Source organism: Episyrphus balteatus, chromosome 3 (genome assembly GCF_945859705.1).
Source record: "Episyrphus balteatus chromosome 3, idEpiBalt1.1, whole genome shotgun sequence".
NCBI classification, from domain to species: Eukaryota; Metazoa; Arthropoda; class Insecta; order Diptera; family Syrphidae; genus Episyrphus; species Episyrphus balteatus.
The window spans coordinates 84,209,991-84,231,837 of NC_079136.1; the positions used below are offsets into that span (position 1 = coordinate 84,209,991).

Here is a 21,847-nt window from a genome sequence, read left to right on the forward strand (position 1 = left end):
TCTAGAGTCTCCAATCTCCATATATACTACCTCAGTATTAATAGCATTAAAACTTTAATTATACAATAAAGAGCAGCAAGAGAAGAGCTCTGTAAATTGTAGTAGGTACTATATAGTATTTACTATCGAGCATATAATATGTTACTAGTATACCCTACCGATGACCACTTAAATGTACATTCAAAAGCATTTGTGCATGAAGCCATTGCACTTAATGTTCAGATTATGAGGCAAGTGATTCTGAGAAAAAAATAAAAAAAAAAAAATAGTCCTTCATGTTCATAGGTATGCTTTTGGTCAGAAAATTTGCAAAGAGTGCCGAGCCGCGTTGTCCAAAGTAAGCCAAAGTTCTGACCCGTATGTGGTTGTGTGGAAGCCCAAATAGCTTTTAAGTTGCATTAATTATTTACCAAAGGTATGTGCGGTTGCATTATCCATTGTTTCCAGTTTGAAATAAAAAAAAATAAAATACCAAAGATCCTTAGAATTCCTGGAGTCAGATTTATGGTTTGAATCGAGAATATAAATTTTTAAACTAAAGGCAAACAAACTCAAATTTTTTTTTTGCAAATTGGAAATGTGTAAATTTTAATTAATTAAAATTAATTTTAACTGCGGGTCACTGTGGTGTATGTGTAACTTTTTTTATATTGAAATATGTATCTTAGTGGTTAATACATATTGAAAAAAATGTAAAATGTGGCAATTAATTTTTGTGATTATTAGTGGAGTAACTAAAGCACAAAAATTGGCAATATTAGGGAACCCGGCCGAACAGCTTAGATTTTGATGATCTTTTTTTTTAAACGTCAGTAATTAAAAATACTTTAAAGTCTATAGATTAAAAATTGCCGGTGTTGCTTTTTTTTTTGATTTTTTAAATTTAATTGAAGATTTTTGTGAACAAAAAAATTTTTTTTTCAAAAATTTTTCTTAAATTTCATAAATTTAATAAAGCCAAAAGATTGTCTAATCAATTCAAGGAAAAAAAATATATGGGAGTGAGAGACAATCTTCCATCGTACAAGCGATAGATGCACTTTTCTTATTAATTGACTTCAAACACAAAAAAAAATATTTGAACAAAACGGCAACACCTACAATATTAAAATATACATTTTTAAAAAGCTAGAAGCCTAGTCATATTTGTAAAATTAAAATTAAGTTAATTGAATTGAGGGCTTTTAAAAGAATGGTAACTGAAGTCAGATTTTATTTTAACATGTCGTTTTTTAAACTTGTTCGTAACATAAAATGCATTTATTTTCAATTTTTTTTGGCCACATTTATTATGATTTGAAATTAACAAAGGAAATGTCAATATGTATTACGGTTTATGAAAAATATTAAAAAGTATTTCATTTTCGAAGAACTTTTTTTAATAAAAGTTTTGAAAAAAAATTTAACTTATTTTTTTTTTAATGTTCAACATAAACACAAAAAAATTATTTTTTATTCATTTAATAACTCTTACTGTTGAAAGTTAAAAGCAAAAATTTAAAGTTCCTATTTACCAAAATCTTTGAGAAAATTAATTATTTTTTCAGTTCTTATTAAAAAAAAACCCATTGAAATTGAAGTAATTTTTAATTTTTTTTTTAAAAGTGTGATATATATTACCTTTTCTGCTTCGAAATTCAACTGATAGTATTTATTCCCAAAATTTTTTTTTAAATTAATTTACATTTTTTTAGAAAAAGTTTGGAAAAAACTCATTTTAAATTTTTGTATTAACATTTTTTTTTTTAATTCTGAGTTTGAGGACCATTTTTTCAAAAAACTCTTAATTATATTCAGTAGATTTAAATTTAAGAGATAAGAATGAGCTTCTGCCTTTTTAGAAATGTATTTTAAAATATTGTAGGTTTTGCCGTTGTTTTCAAAATATTTTTTTTGTGTTTGAAGTCAGAATGTTAGAAAATTGCACTTATCGCTTAAACGATGGAAGATTGTCCCTTACTACTTTATATTTTTTTTCCTTAAATTCCCTAGAGAATCTTTTGCCATCATTTGTTTTATGAAATTTAAGCAAAAAAAATGGTTTTGTTGAAAAAAAATTTAATTTTAATTTTTAAAAACAATACGGCAACATCGGCAATTTTTAATCTATAGACTTTAAAGTATTTTTAATTACCTACGTTTGAAAAAAAAAATCGTTAAAATCAGAGCTGTTCGGCCGGGTTCCCTAATAATTTGCTTTAGTTACTCTACTATATTAATTACACTTTTTAAGAAAACTATTTTTTTAAATACCAACAAATAATTCTGATCACCTTTTTGGGTAAAATCTATGTACATACGTCTGTGCTTTCATCTGCAGTTTCGAGTATTTGAAATTTTCTCGAAATCGGCTGTAACAGCTTCATTAAATTTAGTAAAAAAAAGTGTTATTATCAACAATTACAAAAAAAAAAAAAGATATTGGTGTCAATTTAAAAGTAATAACATCTTCAGAACAACTCAATTCGGAAAGTCTAGTTCACCAATTTTGACTTCTGTTTACCAGTTTTGGTAGAGATTTGCTAGTTTCCCGTATTGATATCACTTAAAATTTTAACAACTAGTGAAAAAAAACACACAGCTTTCTATTTTTAATGGGATCTTTTCAGCAGAATAAACCTTTTATAATTTGCAGACCATACACGTTTCTGTGAATAGACGACCCATCTACCTCCTACAAGTTCAAAGACCTGAACAAGTTACTGTAAAATTATTATTTTTTTAACGTAACCAAAGTTAAGTATGAGTAAGTACTCAAGTAATTGCAAACAAAATATAATATAATAACAACAACTTTTTCTACACACACACTCACAACAGTTTCTTTCTTTTTTTTTTCCAAATCCTATCGTACAGTGCAAAATAGAACTGCTGTCCTCGTTTCTAGGAAATATCAAATCAACTTCTTCGCCATTGAGTTTACCTACACACGAATGAAGCAGAAACTGCGCCGTCCGCCACCGCGGCGCTGCCGCCACTCTGTCTACCCACAGCCTGTAATGTAATTATTGTAACATCGTGAAACAATTATTACATGACACTTGGCTGATACTTGAACAATTTGCTGCCGGAGAAACGATGAACGACTTTTTTTTAGAGAACACTTGACTTCACCCATGCAATTGGAGCAGTAAAACAGTCCCAGACCCTCTGCCATGTCTTCAATCGACGACGACGACCGACGACGCCTCCTTAGAGCACAATTAGAGGCCATGTCCCTGTCTCCTATCGACCTGCCTTGCCATGACTATGATGTGATGTTGTCACATCATAAAGTCAGTAGAGAGTAACAAAGCTTTGATGTTTTTTTTTTTTTTGTATTGTTCCTTTTATTGTTTTCTGAAGTGCGGTGCAGTACGGTACATTAATTCACACCTATCTAATACAAACTTGTTCGCATAGGGGCCACATCCGTCCGCCATTATTTGCCACCCATATAATAGAGGCGGACAACAAACATTTCGCGAATAATAATGCAGAATGCACCACAGTTGGCCACTGTTTTGTGGAATCATAGTCATTACATTGGAGCTATGGTGTAGTAAGTGTCAGCGCGCTCTATTATCCTCTTCGTCCTTTCTCTATTACGACGATGGGTGAAATCAGACCGAGTTGTTTGCGACATCATTACTGTGTGATGTATGTTGTTCGCCCAATGCGCACTATGATGCGACCTCACATTGTTCTGTTTGTTAAAGTACTTCAAGCCCTTCTTTTTCTTTCTCTCTTGATGCCTCTGTTTTCTGCCAGTCTTTCTACAATCTACATTTTACATACAATACTTATGAAGTGTCGTTAGAATTAATTTTTGTTTCCCTAATCTTGGTGACAAAACTGTCGACATTTGGAATATACGAAGGTATGTCAGTGACAACAAAAAACAAGCTTAAGATACCAGCACACAGTCGTCGTCATCAGTCGTATGAAAATATGCTCACGCATGGGGAAGCTTTTCAATTTTCTGCCTGTGTCTAGACAGGATATGTAATTTACCAAAGATTAAGGATTTCGCGTGTGATGGTGGTGCTGCAAGAGTGTTAAACGGTATGTTGGAACTTTGAGATTGAAAAATTAAAATGCGTAGGGCCGTAAGTACAGCAATTAAAATTGCCGTTCTTTAGCAATGACGAAGCGAGACGGCCGAAGGCGGTGTATTTATTTATATGAATGCATTCGCGGGACAAGTAGGTATGCATTTTTCCAAAGCTTTGTGAATGCATTATACCTCCTCCAGATGTTCGCAAACCTTTAGCAAGGAGTGCAAGCGTAAATGATACGCGTGTTTTGAGAATTCATCTCAAGTGGACATACGGTATATGCACATAAACTTTGATGTCCCACAGAAGTGTGTATACGCACGAATGGATAAACAAACATTTACGAGTAGCTTAGACCTAAACTTTCTATCAAAGAAAAATGCCAAGATTTTTGCTTAAAGCTAGAGCAAAAAGTGTTATGTACATTGTAGGTCCATGTTGTTTGTCTTCAAGAACTTAGTTTGTAAGAAAATATGATTGAAAAATGCAATCCAGATTTTCCCAAGTATTTAAAAACTGCCTCTCAAGAAAATTGTTATTTTTTTGAAACTCTTCAAGTAGAACTTTTGGAAAGTTCCAATAAAATACAAAATTTCTGCTGAAAAAATGAACATAAATCTTCCTCAAAAAGAGGAAGACTAAAAATGTTTTAAGAAATAATCAAAATTAATTATAATCTTCCGCCTCAAGTTAGACCCGAAGGCTTTGAGAAAAATTTTAAAATGTTGTATTTTTAGAAAAGAAAATTTGGCCACGCTAACGCCTTAATTTTTTAATATAATAGCTTTAGACAACTATTTTATGAACTAAATATTAAGTAGAAAAAAAAAATTGTTCAAATTGTGTAAGGACTTCCGAATTTTTGGCGTTTTGAAACTTGTGGAAATTCCTATTTTTACGAAAGGAGTTTGAATATTTTTCATTCTCCTCGCCGCACAGTGGTGCATTTGGAGCTTTATAGCGTCGAAAATCATTTGCATCGCCATTTCTTGACGAAAAGTCATACAATTTAGGAGACTGAAGCATATTAGTATGAAATGTACGAACAAATTTCCAACTTTTACTTATTAAAATGGTGGTCAGAATAAGCGTCTATAGAATTTTCTCTTCCAAAACTTTATAATATAAGGTAGAAATTTAGCTTAATTTAGCTCTTAGATTTATGCATAGCTAATTATTCATATTCAATGAAAAAAATTGTTTCAACTGTAAAACAAAGTAGTAAAACACAATTTTGGACCTTTTTTAATGCTTAAGTATGAAATTTTTAGTAAATCCTCTGCTGAGTCAAAAAAAAAAAGAAAAAACCAAGTGGATTTCAAATTTAACTAAGCAGATTTCTGCATGGTTTCTTGCCAAGATGACTTCCATCTTAAATTAAGCGGATAAATCTTTTAATTTCTTAAATGCGAAATTTAAAAGAAATCCCCTTAATTTAAGCGGAAAATCATTGTATTTTAACGTGGAAATATTTTAATCAAATTGGCAGCCAAACTAGGCGAGTGCTTTACCATCAGACTATCTCACTGTTGGATAATATAATAAACTGTAAATAAATCTTAAGTCTGAGCATAATTTTAAAAAAAATTGTTGGATTAAAATTAAAATTAAAATGAAGTTCATCTTTAAATTTACAAAATTTAACGAATTCCACTTATTTTAAACGGATATCGCATTGTTTTAAGACGGTGACATTTAAGGTGGCCATCATATTATTTTCATCGTGCACTAGATATTGAGTATTTCTCATTATTTTAACAATTTGGTTACAAGCATAAGCCTCAAGTCTTTTGAATTTCCACTAATTCTCATGACCTAAATACTTAACTATTATACTGAATCATAATTCGGAAATATTTTTTTTCTCTGTTACATATTTTGAACTATGACATTTTCTATGAGAAAAAATAAATAGATTTCGTTTAAAATAAAGAGAACTGAAAATTAGTCAGCTATTCAATTACTTATTAACCACAAGCAGTCCTGTTACTTTACTAGGATCATGGGTGTTCTAGTTTGAAAATCAACATTTTGAAAGCAATTCGTGGAACTATAGTATTATAGCTCTTGGGGCTTATATTGGGTATGGTTATGGGTTCAGTAATAGAACAAGGATAATGATAGGAAGTAGTTAAAAAACATTCTATGTGGAGAAACGCTATGAGAGAAATAATTAATTCGAAACCGAATGCAAAATCGTTTGCCTATTAAAACTGTCCCTGCATTCAAGCCACTGCACTGGATTCCCTTTGACTAATGTTAATACCCATCATGGTCAGTGCATTTTAATTAGTATTTTAGCTTCCGGCAATTATAATAGCGATTTCAGTCTTGCGTTGGCATAAGTACATACCTACCTAACTAAAACGACCGACGACGACAACGACGGGATATGGCAATACCTGAGGGCACACAAATACATATACATCCTACGCAATGCATATATCGCGTTTCTCCTATTACATTATTTGTTGTCAAGGTTCTAATTCACTAACCGATAATGGTAATGGAGCTATCTCAAATATTAACAAACGTCTTTTTTTTTGCGTGTGGTGGAATGAGATATATTCCACCATCAGATGTCTATTAAAAACTATCTGAATGCAGGAAGGTATTATACCACGGTAAAACGTATAGGGGACACAAATTATACAATTCTGTTTTGTTTATGTAACAATGTTATGTGTTGAAAACTAGAAAAGGAAACTAATAGAAATAAAGTTTATAAAGGTTTTTACTTGAACAAAATTCAATAGTTTTGAAACTAAGAGATGTATTGTGTGATGGTTGCAGAGTCTTGGAGTCTTATTTGGGATATGGAGAAATAATATTGCAAATCTGCACAGTTAAAAGTAACAGCCATAAAATTAAAAAAAAAAAATTAATGGGAGATTGGGACTAAAAAAGAATAATTTCACTCCTTGGTCTTCAACGGTTGTTTTTATTTCAGTACAAATTTTGAACGAGGCCTTATCATTTTCTGTTGTACTTCAATATTATACAAATTTCATAAAAAAGAACTTAGTAGAAACCGCGGCTGCGTAGGTAAATACTACAATTTTTTGCAATATGTCTATAGATTCTACCTGTGCGAGATAATGATAATATTATCCTTCCATCAATGAACTTAATTTATTATCATCAACATTGTATACGTTAAAAACTCTTTTAAATTCTGCGGTTTGTGGCAGCTGTGCTCGTGCACAGCCTCAGGCAACTTGCATCAAGTTGTTGATGGTAGGTGTATGTCGGTGTACTATAAACATAAGAGACTTCAATCGTTATGCTATCGTCACTATTACCATCATCATCATCATCATCATCCCCATCAGCCAAGCAGCACAAGTATTCAAAATTAATAATGAAACAAAAGTTTTCCGGGTTTCACCACATGCCAGTCAGCGTCACCAAACAGTGCCAATGCTGCTGCTGCTACTACTGCCACCGCCGCCGCCGCTGCTACTGTGCAATGCAGTGACAATAACCGACGACGTCATCGTCAGCGACCCATGCTGCCAACCAACTGATCCGACGACAACGAACGATAGGAAAATCTACATTTTCCATCCAGTTAATTTGCATTAGAAAGCAATTTTCGTCACGTCAAAAAGAACTTTGAAAGTTGATAAGCCGCTTTGATGCCATAAAAATATCTAAGCCATCCCTTACTAACCTAACCACATCTGCTGGATTTATTCTTCTGTTTTTTCTTCTTCTTCTTCTTGTGTTAGTTCTCTTTTATTTTTTTAGTAAGAAGAAGGTTTCTTTTTTCTATCTCTTGTTACTGCAGCAGTCACCAAAGAATAGTGTGAATATGTACCTTGTGGGTATAGGTTTCAATGTCTTTTGGAAGCTACAAGTTTTTTTTTTTTAGTTTTTGTGGCTCCTGTTCTGTATACCTAGCTACTATTCGATAGGAATGTCAATTGAACATAACCATAAGCTTTAATATGTTGTACGAGTATAATAAACTATTTTTCAATTTTAAGTTAGATCAATTCAAGTCAAACTAAAATACAAATTTCGTCTTTGCGTCTTTTTCCTGAGACTAAGTTTTTGTCGATTCAGATTACTTCTATGTGGTGGCATTTACTTACCATATAAGTATATTCACTTAATAAAAGTCGTTGAGAGAAAGGGTCAGAAATATAAAATAATATAATTTAAAAAAAATTACACATACACCGTAGTGACCTTTCGAAACAATAATGAAAAATATTAACGGCTTGGTCAAACGTACGTTCTTCGTATTAAAAATATTGTTATTGTAGAAGTTGCTTAGAATGTTAAGTTATTTATGCAAAATTTCATTCCTAAAAAATTAAAATTTATTATTACATATTAATCCTTTAAGAAGTACAAACAATACATAAAATAATGTCATTTAGAGACTACAAAAACAAAATTTTCGGAGGTTCTGACTTCTAAACTAAGTATTAGAGTCATTCTTATATGGTCGAAAAAATGGGAAAAAATGGTCGATTTTTTAATGGGACACCCCTGCATTATGTTCTACCATAAGCATAGCATATGGTATTTTTTTCCGATTTTAATATTAAAATTTAGGGGCGCTACCATTCACTAAAGATTTAAGTAAAAAAAAAGATCAATTTCAACAAAAACTTTTTTGTTACAATACAAAGTATCTACGCTTAAGACCCGATTTTTCAATCTTTTAATAAACAGTCATCTAACTGTCCGACGAATAAAGATATTAGGCTCATAAACAATCAGATAAAAACATTGAATTTTTCAATTAAGAAAGATCACTTAGTTATAGCTACTAGCCGACCCCGCCCTCGAAATTCGAGCGCCAATTTCTTTATTTTTTTTTTATTTGCAACACAATTATACCAAAATAGTTTCATTATTTTGAGTATTTGTTGTTGCGATTAACTACACTTTTTGAAGACAAAATACACAGGTATATATAATATACCTACTTTTTGATATTTTTTAAACCTGATTTAGATATTGTTGAACTACGTTTTAACTGCACTCAACTACGTAAAAAAAGTATCGAAAAAGAAAATGCAAAGTGTATTCGCCTTAATGCATTGTGTTTGCACCTTGCATTTGCGATTCAATTCAACCTGTTTCATGTTCCATTCATTCAAAGTCCATCATTCAATCATTCAACTTCCACCAACTTCACTCAAATTTGTCATTCACATCATTGTATACTTTGTAGGTTCTCGTCTTAGCTTAGCTTGTAGAAGTTTAAATTTCCGGAAGGGAGAGGGAGTTATTTATCGCACTTCCAGTTTGGAATGATATTTGTGGTAAGGTTTCCATTAAAATTTTAATGAATGCGTTCAGATACTTATTAATGATTAAAGATAGGTTCACATTTATTAAAGGTGCGTTCACAACAACTTCGCTCAACAACGTTTTTTTCATGTTAAAGCCATAACTACCATGACCTAAAAAGTGAAAAAGTGGGAAATTTACAAAATTAAATTCTAGCAATATTTGTTTTTGTAAAAATTTTTGGAAAAAACTATCAAAAATTTTTTTGGAAACCAAAAAATAAGCTTTTTGCATCATTATTTTTTATTTTGTCGTCGTAAAAACTGTCATAAAATGAGTTTGAAATCTATCACTTTTTGACTTTTCGCAAAAAGTTGCCGTTGTAGTTATACTTTTAAAGCCTTAAGGCTTAACAATGACCTAAAAGGTGAAAAAGTGGGAAATTTACAAAAGTTAAAAAAATTTATTTCTTTCAAACTCCATTTGTTTTTGAAAAAAACTACAAAAATTGTTTTTCAAACGAAAAAATAAGCTTTCTGCTGGAAGGTATAAGGAAGAAAAAAGACGTTTTTGTTAGTTTTCCCTGAACCTCATAAGAAAAACGCTTTGCCATGCGGCGATAAAATATTAGTGACTTTTATTCAAAAATGTAAACGTCTAGAAGTGAAAACTTGGTAAAATGGTAAAGGAACTGTCAAAGTCAGCTATTACATTAAGCCTCAAGAGGCTTGACTCTTTTTTCGAAAAAAAATAAAAGTTCTGACCTGGAGTTGAGACTAAGTTTTTCATATAGTTTTTCAGTTTTTGGGTCGCTGAAACCGAATCCGGAGTCCGTTTTTCCCAGTGCCGGATTAACCATGTCATGGGCCTCTAGGCAAAATAATTCTTGGGCCCTTTTCCTATGCTTTTTCAATATCATAAGCTATTTTTAAGTTAGGTTAGAAATTTGTGCAGGTAACTTACTAGAGACTAATCGGATATAATCTGGTGTCCTATCATGTCATTTTATAAATGTAAACTAAAAGTTTTGAAATAACTATAATAAATATTGTAGTGATATCTCAACAAAAAAATTTAAGAAACTTGATGGTTCACAGATAATTTTTATTAACGATAAGTTATTAGAAAATATATTAGATTCAAAGGGTATAAGTAGGTATACCTATCCCGACTTTTCACGAGTCGATTTTAACCACATGATATGTCTCACGGCTTAAGTCGACTAGGACTCTAGTATGGGGATTGTCACTTTAGTCGCGTGAGGCTTACGTTCACACGACTCGACTGAAGCCAAAAAGCTTCACCGCACGGCGAAAATCGACTCGTTATAAGTCGGCATTACGGTTTCATTATAAAACTGGAAAGAGAAATCATACGAAAAAGTTTCAATTTTGATTTTATTATTATTATAGACAAGGCAAATTACACAAAACAGAGATCCGCAAAACAGTTCCAAAGCCGGAACGAACATGGAACGGTTCTTTTTTCGTCCACAACGCGTATGAAACGCGTCCATGCGTCTGAAACGCGTCCGAAACGCGTCTGAAACGCGTCTGAAACGCGTCCAAAACGCGTCTGAAACGCGTCAGAAACGCGTCTGAAACGCGTCTGAAACGCGTCCGAAACGCGTCCAAAACGCGTCCAAAACGCATCTGAAACGCGTCTGAAACGCGTCTGAAACGCGTCCAAAACGCATCTGAAACGCGTCTGAAACGCGTCTGAAACGCGTCAGAAACGCGTCCGAAACGCGTCCGAAACGCGTCCAAAACGCGTCCAAAACGCGTCTGAAACGCGTCCAAAACGCATCTGAAACGCGTCTGAAACGCGTCCGAAACGCGTCCAAAACGCGTCTGAAACGCGTCCAAAACGCGTCCAAAACGCGTCTGAAACTCGTCCAAAACGCGTCTGAAACGCGTCCGAAACGCGTCTGAAACGGGTCCGAAACGCATCCAAAACGCTTCTGAAACGCGTCCAAAACGCGTCCGAAACGCGTCCAAAACGCGTCTGAAACGCGTCTTAAACGCGTCCGAAACGCGTCCAAAACGCGTCTGAAACGCGTCCAAAACGGGTCCGAAACGCAGCCAAAACGCATCTGAAACGCGTCCGAAACGCTTCTGAAACGCGTCCAAAACGCGTCCAAAATGCGTCTGAAACGCGTCCAAAACGCGTCTGAAACGCATCTGAAACGTGTCCAAAACGCGACTGAAACGCGTCCAAAACGCATCTGAAACGCGTCCAAAACGCATCTGAAACGCGTCCAAAACGCATCTGAAACGCGTCTGAAACGGGTCTGAAACGCGTCCAAAACGCGTCTGAAACTTGTCCAAAACGCGTCTGAAACGCGTCTAAAACGCGTCCAAAACGCGTCTGAAACGCGTCTGAAACGCGTCCGAAACGCGTCCAAAACGCGTCTGAAACGCGTCTGAAACGCTTCCAAAACGTCTCTGAAACGCGTCCAAAACGCGTCTGAAACGCGTCCAAAACGCATCTGAAACGCGTCCAAAACGCGTCTGAAACGGGTCTGAAACGCGTCTGAAACACGTCTGAAACGCGTCCAAAACGCATCTGAAACGCGCCCAAAACGCGTCTGAAACGCGTCCAAAACGCATCTGAAACGCGCCCAAAACGCGTCTGAAACGCTTCCAAAACGTCTCTGAAACGCGCCCAAAACGTGTCCAAAACGCGTGTGAATCGCGTCCGAAACGCGTCCAAAACGCATCTGAAACGCGTCCGAAACGCGTCCAAAACGCGTCTGAAACGCGTCCAAAACGCGTCTGAAACGCTTCCAAAACGTCTCTGAAACGCGTCCAAAACGCGTCTGAAACGCGTCCAAAACGCATCTGAAACTTGTCCAAAACGCGTCCAAAACGCGTCTGAAACGCATCCGAAACGCGTCCAAAACGCGCCTGAAACGCGTCCGAAACGCGTCTGAAACGCGTCCGAAACGCGTCTGAAACGCATCTTAAACGCGTCCAAAATGCGTGTGAATCGCGTCCCAAACGCGTCTAAAACGCGTCTGAAACGCGTCTAAAACGCGTCTGAAACGCGTCCAAAACGCGTCATAAACGCGTCCAAAACGCATTTGAAACGCGCCCAAAACGCGTCTGAAACGCATCCGAAACGCGTCCAAAACTCGTGTGAATCGCGTCCGAAACGCGTCTAAAACGCGTCTGAAACGCGTCCAAAACGCGTCCAAAACGCATTTGAAACGCGTCCAAAACGCGTCTGAAACGCGTCCAAAATGAGCCTGAAACGCGTCCGAAACAAGTCTGAAACACATCTTAAACGCGCCCAAAACATGTCCAAAACGCGTGTGAATCACGTCCGAAACGCGTCTAAAACGCGTCTGAAACGCGTCTGAAACGCGTCCAAAACGCATTTGAAACGCGTCCAAAACGCGTCTGAAACGCGTCCAAAACGCATCTGAAACGCGTCCAAAACGCGTCTGAAACGCATCCGAAACGCGTCCAAAACGCGTCTGAAACGCGTCCAAAACGCGTTTGAAACGCGTCTGAAACACGTCTGAAACGCGTCCAAAACGCGTCTGAAACGCGTCCAAAACGCATCTGAAACGCGCCCAAAACGCATCTGAAACGCGTCCAAAACGCAACTGAAACGCGTCCAAAACGCGTCTGAAACGGGTCCGAAACGCGTCTGAAACGCTTCCAAAACGCGTCTGAAACGGGTCCGAAACGCGTCCAAAACGCGTCTGAAACGCGTCCAAAACGCGTCCAAAACGCGTCCAAAACGCGTCTGAAACGCGTCCGAAACACTTGCAAAACACATCTGAAACGCGTCCGAAACGCTATTTGTTATATGTGAAAACTATTTTCTCTAAACAATATCTACCACACAAATTCTTCGGCACTCCACAAAAAAACGCGTCCGAAACGCGTCTGAAACGCATCTTAAACGCGTCCAAAACGCGTGTTAATCGCGTCCCAAACGCGTCTAAAACGCGTCTGAAACGCGTCCAAAACGCGTCCAAAACGCGTCCAAAACGCGTCCAAAACGCATTTGAAACGCGCCCAAAACGCGTCTGAAACGCATCCGAAACGCGTCCAAAACGCGACTGAAACGCGTCCGAAACGCGTCTGAAACGCATCTTAAACGCGCCCAAAACGCGTCCAAAACTCGTGTGAATCGCGTCCGAAACGCGTCTAAAACGCGTCTGAAACGCGTCCAAAACGCATCTGAAACGCGTCCAAAACGCGTCTGAAACGCATCCGAAAGGCGTCCAAAACGCGTCTGAAACGCGTCCAAAACGCGTTTGAAACGCGTCTGAAACACGTCTGAAACGCGTCCAAAACGCGTCTGAAACGCGTCCAAAACGCATCTGAAACGCGCCCAAAACGCATCTGAAACGCGTCCAAAACGCAACTGAAACGCGTCCAAAACGCGTCTGAAACGGGTCCGAAACGCGTCTGAAACGCTTCCAAAACGCGTCTGAAACGGGTCCGAAACGCGTCCAAAACGCGTCTGAAACGCGTCCAAAACGCGTCTGAAACGCGTCCAAAACGCGTCTGAAACGGGTCCGAAACGCGTCTGAAACACGTCTGAAACGCGTGCAAAACGCATCTGAAACGCGTCCAAAAAGCGCCCAAAACGCGTCTTAAAAGCTTCCGAAACGCGTCCAAATCGCGTCTGAAACGCGTCCAAAACGCGTCCAAAACGCGTCTGAAACGCGTCCGAAACACTTGCAAAACACATCTGTGGGTGGTTTAGTTTTTTTTTAATTGATAACACTGGTCAACAAGGTTTTTGCCACAAGAACCAAAATATACTTTCCTAGTAGTGTTGGATGTGTTGAACTCGAATCTGAAGTCAAATTTTTTTTATTGGCATCCGTTTTTGAAATATTACCGTTAGAAAATGCCAAAAAAACGTCATTTTGGCTGTTTTCGAAGTTATGTTTTTATTTGGGGTAATTCATTATGAATAAATTTGTAACGGTGCCTATATTAACTTCTAACTTCTCTGCATGCACAATCTCAGATTTTTCTGACATATTATCTGATTGCAACATGAAGAGCTTTAATGGCACCATCTCGTTACTAAACTCTGGTTCGATGTCGTTGGAATAATATTCGAATAGACCAGTATTTGTCTTGGTATTTAAACGTGATATATTTTGAGCTGACTGTTCTGGGTTGATTTTCCATTTTTCCCTAATTAAAAATACCGAAAAAAAAAAACAGGAAAAAATCCCTCAATCTGGCATCGCTGGGTTGGGCCCTTCAGGATGGGATGGGAGTCATAATTCATTATAAACACATGTATATTAAGGGTACCCAAAACCCCTTTAGTGCGCGCTCATTATAAAAAAAAAAAAAAAAAAAAAATAGAAGATCAGTGGTAGAAGTAGAAGATCATGTGGTAATTATAGTACTAGATCAACTCATGAGTAAACTACCACCTCCAATGGAACGGGGCTAATGTTTAATGATTTGCAAACGTTTTTTTTATTCTTCTTTTTTCTTATTTTTACAAATACAAATGTAATGCTGTTTTTTATTGAAGGTACAACTAAAAAAAATTTTGTTTGTTCGTAGTCGGGGCGAGGGGTCCCTAGCTGAAGTGGGGGCCTAGGCAGCTGCCTAGTTTGCCTTGAGGCTAATCCGGCACTGGTTTTTCCCCATCACGTCAGGTTTTCGAGATAACCTCAAAAAATGTCACGAAAACAAAAAAATTTTTTTCTGATCTGGATGTGCAAATATGTTAAGCATATAGTTTTTGGACCGTTGAATCCAGATTCGAAGTCAATTTTGCCCTATCCCGTCAGGTTTCTGAGATATCCTAAAAAAAATGTCAAAACCAAAAAAACTAAATTTCTTATCTGGGGTTGTGTCTAGGTTTTTCATATAGTTTTTGTGTTGCTAAAACCGAATTCAAACTCTATTTTTCCGTATCACGTCAGGTTTTTGAGATATCCTCAAAAAATGTCAGATTTTTTGAGTTTAGACATTTTTTGAGGATATTTAAAAACCTGACGTGATACGCCAAAATAGACTTTGGATTCGGTTTCAGCGACCCAAAAACTATATGAAAAATTGAGTCGCAACCCCAGGTAAAAACTTTTGTTTTTTTGGTTTTGACATTTTTTTGAGGATATCCCAGAAACCTGACGTGATATGGCGAAATTGACTTCGAATCTGGATTCAGTGATCCAAAAACTATATGATTAACATATTCGCACATCCAGATCAGAGAAACAAATGTTTTGTTTTCGTGACATTTTATGAGGTTATCTCGAAAACCTGACGTGATGGAGCAAAACGGACTTCGGATTCGGTTTCAGCGACCCAAAAACTATATGAAAAATTTAGTCGCAATCCCAGGTCAGAACTTTTATATTTTTTTGTGTGGCTGCCCTACTAACAATTTTGCTTCTATAATGCTTTAAAGAAGCAACAATTGCATCTGTAAAGCTTTATAGAACCAAAATTGTTTGTCGGGTGTGTAATCATTCTGTGAGGCGCGTACTATTACACGATGCCTCTTGAGTCAAGGACTCAAATTTGACATTTATCTTTTGAATTAAAATTTGTTGTTGTTGTATTGCACCAAGAAGCAAAAAGAAATGTGAGGGAATGTTGAAAAAAGAAAAAGTGGAAAAAGAAACGTCAAAAAAGAGTCTCGGACTCACGACCCACGACTCTCCGGTCGGAGAATTTTTTCTTTCATCTTTTTTCTCTTTTGCACTCATTATGTTTAAAAAGAGTCGCGCTTCTTGAGGTTTCATGTAATTGCTGACAAATTCTTATGTTCTTTCAAGAGAGAAAAGGACGAAAATAGATTTCATTGGTATCAAAAGTGTTTACAAAAGATTTGACCTTAGTAATAGACTCTATTTTAATAGAATTCGATTTTAACAAAAAAAATTCATGGTAATAAAACAAACATCTTACTTCTAAACTTAGATAACTAAAACAATGAAAGTTAACCATAGTTTACATGTGATCTTAAAACAACGCACCAATGTGAACCCACCTTAATGTTTTTTGATTTTCGCTGAATGCTTTCATTCATTCATTCAGTCATGAATGACATTTCATTCCAGTCGATTGGAAATTTTCCAATAGAATTCCAGTTGTTTTTGTTTTTGTTTTTGTTTTTTTATATTTTTTATCGAATTTTAATTTGTTTAATTTCGTTATTTCGGTTAATAAAAAGTAAAAAAAAATGTGATTCTGCACATCTACGCGTCATTCTCTTTCGTTCCGTGTATAATTTATGCCCCTTCGGTTTTTGGGGGCCCGGTAATTTGTACCACAAAAACTATGCTCGCCGTTTAATTATATGATTCTACAGAATAACACAAAAAAAATGTCGAATTCAAAAATATTCAAACATTTTTATTCCGCTGTTTTTTTTATCAAAATTTCTTTCAAAACAGCTAAAGATTTAATATAAAGTACTTAATTCTGATAACAAATTTTCAAATTTTGGGAAAAAAAACAAAATTTGGTGTATTTTTCAAAACTTTGAATTGTGGTAGCGACCCCTAGAACGTGTGTAAACTGGCCCAAATTTTACCCAATTTATATTTAAGGCAGGAAGAACAAAATGAAAGTGTGTAGCATTAAAATTTCGAAAATTGATTTTTAAGAAGCACCCTGCTAAGTATGTATGACATTTAATTTAATTTATAACGCAGAATTTAAAAAAAAAAATTAAAAATTGTTAAAACTTTAGGTATTTCATAAAAAATCTATTTTAGAATTCGTAGCCATAAAGCAAAAGTGTTCTAAGTCACAAAAAGCAAATGTTACAGGGGATTTTTAAGTTTAAAATTGGTTTAAAGCGACAATTTTCTGCTCAATTGCCATTCAGGTTATGTTTTTTATAACGTTTGTTCTTTTCTCTTGAATAAAATATACAAGTTTACCACATTAGAAAGTGCATACTACTTTTAAATATTTCTTAAAACTAAAAACCCAAAATTGGACATAGAACAATAATTCCTATACAAGTACGTTTTTGTCTTGAATAAAAAGTGGACTTAGAACTTTGACAAAAACGCTTTTCAAATTCGGAAAGAGCACCCTCAAATTAGTAAAACTGTATCATTAACTCATTTTCGGTAAAAAGTGGATTTAGAACAATATTGCTTTACGCCGACGAATTATAAATGTTCAAACATTAAAAAATTAGTCTTTCATGCATAGAAAAAATTACTACCTGAAACTTAGAAATAAAGCTTAAACTCGTCAATCTGTTTTCAAAAAAAGAATGTTTTTTTTTTAAATAAAAATGACATTTTTTAACGAAATCCAAAAATGTTTGCTAATTTTATGTTCTACGATTACTAAAAAAATTATGTAAAATAAGGGGTTTTGTACAGAGGCGTACGTTGAGTTGCCGGGGCCCAGGGGCAAGACTAAATTTTCGGGCCCCATGATGTTTGAGGCCCCCATTAAATACATATCAAATAAGAAAAAAAAGTAGATACGTATACGCCTTTATTTTTTGGGGCCCCCATATATCATACTTTTCTCTGTGTAGATTTAAAGTATCACACAGCGACGTCAGTTTTAAGTGGTTTTTACTCATCAATAAACCTAAGTTTTTGAAGTTATACTTCTTATTAGAGGGTGAGTATGAAAATTTACTTTTTGACAAGAATGTCAAAGGGATTATGACGCGATCACCCTGGGTAGCAGGGCTGTCGTTTCACTTTTAGAGTAGGCAGTACTTTAGTATTTAAAAATGCAGTACGCCGCAGTACGGCAAACATAAAACACACAACACGTTGCAAGTTACATGTTTCATGTGGCAAGTAGCATGTGGCAAGTTGTATGTTGCAAGTTGCATGTGGCAAGTTGTATGTGGCAAGTTGCATGTGGCAAGTTGCATGTGGCAAGTTTTATGCGGCAAGCTGCATGTGGCAAGTTGTATGTGGCAAGTTGCATGTGGCAAGTTGCATGTGGCAAGTTGTATGCGGCAAGTTGCGTGTGGCAAGGTGCATGTTACAAGCTGCATGTGGCAAGTTGCATGTGGTAATTTCCATGTGGCAAGTTGCCAGGGTTGCAAAAAGCTCACATTTCAGCTCATCTCACAGCTCAGCTCAAATTTGAGCTAGCTCACTTTTGAGCTAGGTACCATAGCTCAGCTCATTTGAGCTGAGCTGAAAGTGAGCTGAGCTGAAAGTGAGCGCCCCCAACTTCCAACGCCTATATCTCGGAATTTTGAAGAAAATGAAAAAAAAACTTTTTGATGCCAAAAGGTAGCGGGGACTCTAACCTACATTTGGGTACAACTCTCATCCCTGTAGGTCCACGCGTTCTCAAACCGGGAGAACTTAAAAGTAAAAAAAAAATAGGCACGATTCTGAAAAAATAGGTATGATGTGGCGGTTTAACATGAAAGGCGATTTTTTAAAAATCTGACAATGTGCAAAGCGTAGGCCCATGACACAAGCTATCATTTGCCATCACTCCCAAAAATTGCTCTCAAGCGGTATAGCTTCTAGGAGCGTTCAAAGATTCGGGGATTTTTCGAAAAAAAAATTTACCCCAACTTTCAAAGGCGATTTTCTCGGAATTTTGAAAAAAAATCGAAAAACCGGATTATACCACTATCGAGTAGCTGAGAATATAGGCTTTCATATGGCACCACTCCCCTGTCTCTAGATCAAAGCGTTTAGCTCCCAGAAGTTTTTTCGCGCCCCCAACTTCCAACGCCTATATCGCGGAATTTTGAAGAAAATGAAAATAAAATTTTTGATGCCAAAAGGTAGCGGGGACTCTAACCTACATTTGGGTAGGGAATTTTGAAAAAAGTCGAAAAACCGGATTGTACCGGAATTTTTTTTATGATAAAAAAAGAAATATTTTACAAAGAAAATAGAAATATATTTACTATTAAAAAAACCAAGAAAAAAGATCACGAAAAATTATCTGTTTTATTTATAAAAATATCCATGTGTTAAAATAATTAAATTAATAACTAGAACCAAACTTCTTAAGCTATAGTGTTTTATAAAAGTTTAAAATATCTTCATATTTCATTATACTTTCCAAATAAAAATCAATGTATCCTCTCACCCATCACAGCTCAGCTCACTTTACCTTAGCTCACCCAACAGCTCAGCTCAACCATCAGCTCAGCTCACTTTCAGCTCAGCTCAAATGAGCTGAGCTATGGTATACATAGCTCAAAAGTGAGCTAGCTCAAAATTTGAGCTGGGCTGTGAACTGAGCTCAGCTAACTTTTGAGCTTTGTAGCAACCCTGCAAGTTCCATATTGCTACTACTAGTGCTGAGCACACACAATTCTCATAAAATTACCATATCGCACATTTTATGCGCAATTCATTTACTTGCGTTAACCATATACCGTACGGTCTGAACCGCACAACATGAGTAAATTTTACAGAATAAATTGAAAACTACATGGACTCAAGGAGGATGAAAGAATTAATTTATTGTTCACTTGATAAAAATGTAAAAAAACTAAGTGTGGATTAATTAATTTAATAATAGAAATTAAAAATATCAAATGAAATTCATTTAGGTACTTATACTGAATGAGAAGTACCTATAACTTCAGTCGCGTGTACATGTGTACACACACTCATTTTTTTCAACTTTGATAAGAAAGAACAAGTCAAAAAAATTGAAGAATCACCATATCATCCATCAAGAATGGAAGGGACTCATAATTTTTCTCCCGAGGTCAAACGTCAGAGGTGAGATTCACCAAAAACCGAGAACCTCTGAGAAACATTACAGTCCGTCGCACTTACCATTGAGCTACAGGTAGGTACTTTACTTTTCATAAGGTCCCCTAAATTAGAATTATGTGACTTTTTTCAGATAGAATTTTTACTTTTCACATCTTTTCAATAAATTGAAGTTAATCTTACAAAAGATCTCTTCAATTTCCATTTAAGTCGTTACAGATCGATGTATTGGAGTAAAGATAATTTTTAATAGCAATTTTCAGTTATTATTACATTTTTATTGCCGTCTATAGCCTAAAGGGATGTATTAACATGCAAAACTGATTAAATCTCATCTGCTTAAATAAACATTTCGAATCGAACTACAATATAGGCTTAAGGTAGGTACCAAAAAAGAGATAAAAAAAAAACAACAACATTTGAACCCTTAAAATGTTTGTTGTTCAAGTCAAAACATTGGGGGAGCATTAAAACAATACTATACGAGTATACATAGTATATATGGATAAAACACACCACCACCACCGTGTACAACCTCGTGTTTTATTTAAATCTCGACAGTAACCAGAACTGAAAACACTCGACCCTTGCTGAACCACGTCAGGCCTAAATTATGCAAAAACAGACGACCCGATACCATACTATGCGCCTGGCCTGGTCTAAGTGCATTTGAAAATCGTGACCCAGACCGAAAGGATGCCCAAATGAACTTTTATTGTGTGGACATTTGGTTTGGTTTTGGTTTTTCGGATGTCTCGAATGGGAATTTATCGAGTCGCATTAATTTGCAATTAACTGCATAAATACGATTTGAACCATCATCGACATAGGAATGGAGCATGGACACTACACACACACACATACATAGGTTTACTTTAAGGACGATGAGAATAAGCAAATGCAATGGTTCACTCGCGTCCCCAAGTCAGAGATTCTCCGGTTTTTGGGTACAAAATGCAGCACCGCAAAAATATCGACCGATTTACCGCAGCCACCTACAACTACTTTTGCATATGTGTAGGTATGGTTGTATGGGTATGACTGTTGGCATTGTTTTACAACCATTTGTGCTCCACTTTACTATGCTGCCTTTGGTCCTTGAAGTCCTTCGAGAACAATTATCCAGAAATTGTAAATACAGATGCTACTCAGCTAGAGTTGTGTTCATCAGGATTTAAATTTCCAGGAAAATGCAGAGGTGAAGTTTTAAGTTTTAGGTTGAGTGTATTGAAATGAAAAAAATGTTACAAAATCAATTTGTTTGACATTTTTTGTAAATTAAATCTGTAAAATAAATAAATAAATAAAAAAATATATACCTCAGTCCTCTTGTGTGAATAATCCTCGTTCCAAGGCCAAAACGCAACTGTGTTTTTTTTAACTAGAAATTCTGCGAGACTATTAAAATAAAAAAAAATAGAAACAAATTATGACAAATGATCTATTTTGAGGAATTTTTGATTAAAAATTGCTTTGAATTTAGAATTGATAGTCCGGTCAATTTAGACATCCGAGGTTACATTAATTCCCAGCAAGCTGAAAATTGGTAGGATTGTTGGAAACACCATCATAAATTAAATTTAAAAAGTCCTCATCGATCCGAGGTGTGGAAAAAAATTTACGGGGGGTCAAAGGTCACAAAAACTGGTTTTTCACGATTTTCAGCAAAACGGTAAGTCTCATCAAAAAAATTTCAATGCAAGAATTGTAGACCAGGTTATTATATATAAAAAGTGTCTTGACACTTTTTTCCTAAGACCCACCGTTTCTTAGGTATAACGATTCAAAAAGTTGAAGTTGAGTTGTAATCGTCATAATCAGGCCTATTTTGAAAAAAACTCCTAACTTAAAAGTTCTGGAAATTTCATTATTTTTT

At 35.6% G+C, this 21,847-nt stretch overlaps 1 long non-coding RNA gene across 1 annotated transcript in view; it reads right to left on the bottom strand.

The window, feature by feature from the left end:
* Nucleotides 1-21,408, bottom strand: part of LOC129914654 (uncharacterized) — a 30,450-nt gene extending 9,042 nt beyond the window's left edge. Inside the window, exon 1 of the long non-coding RNA XR_008772221.1 lies at nt 21,291-21,408. This is a non-coding gene — a long non-coding RNA (uncharacterized LOC129914654). The remainder of the gene's footprint in view (nt 1-21,290) is intronic.
* Nucleotides 21,409-21,847: the final 439 nt, after the last annotated feature.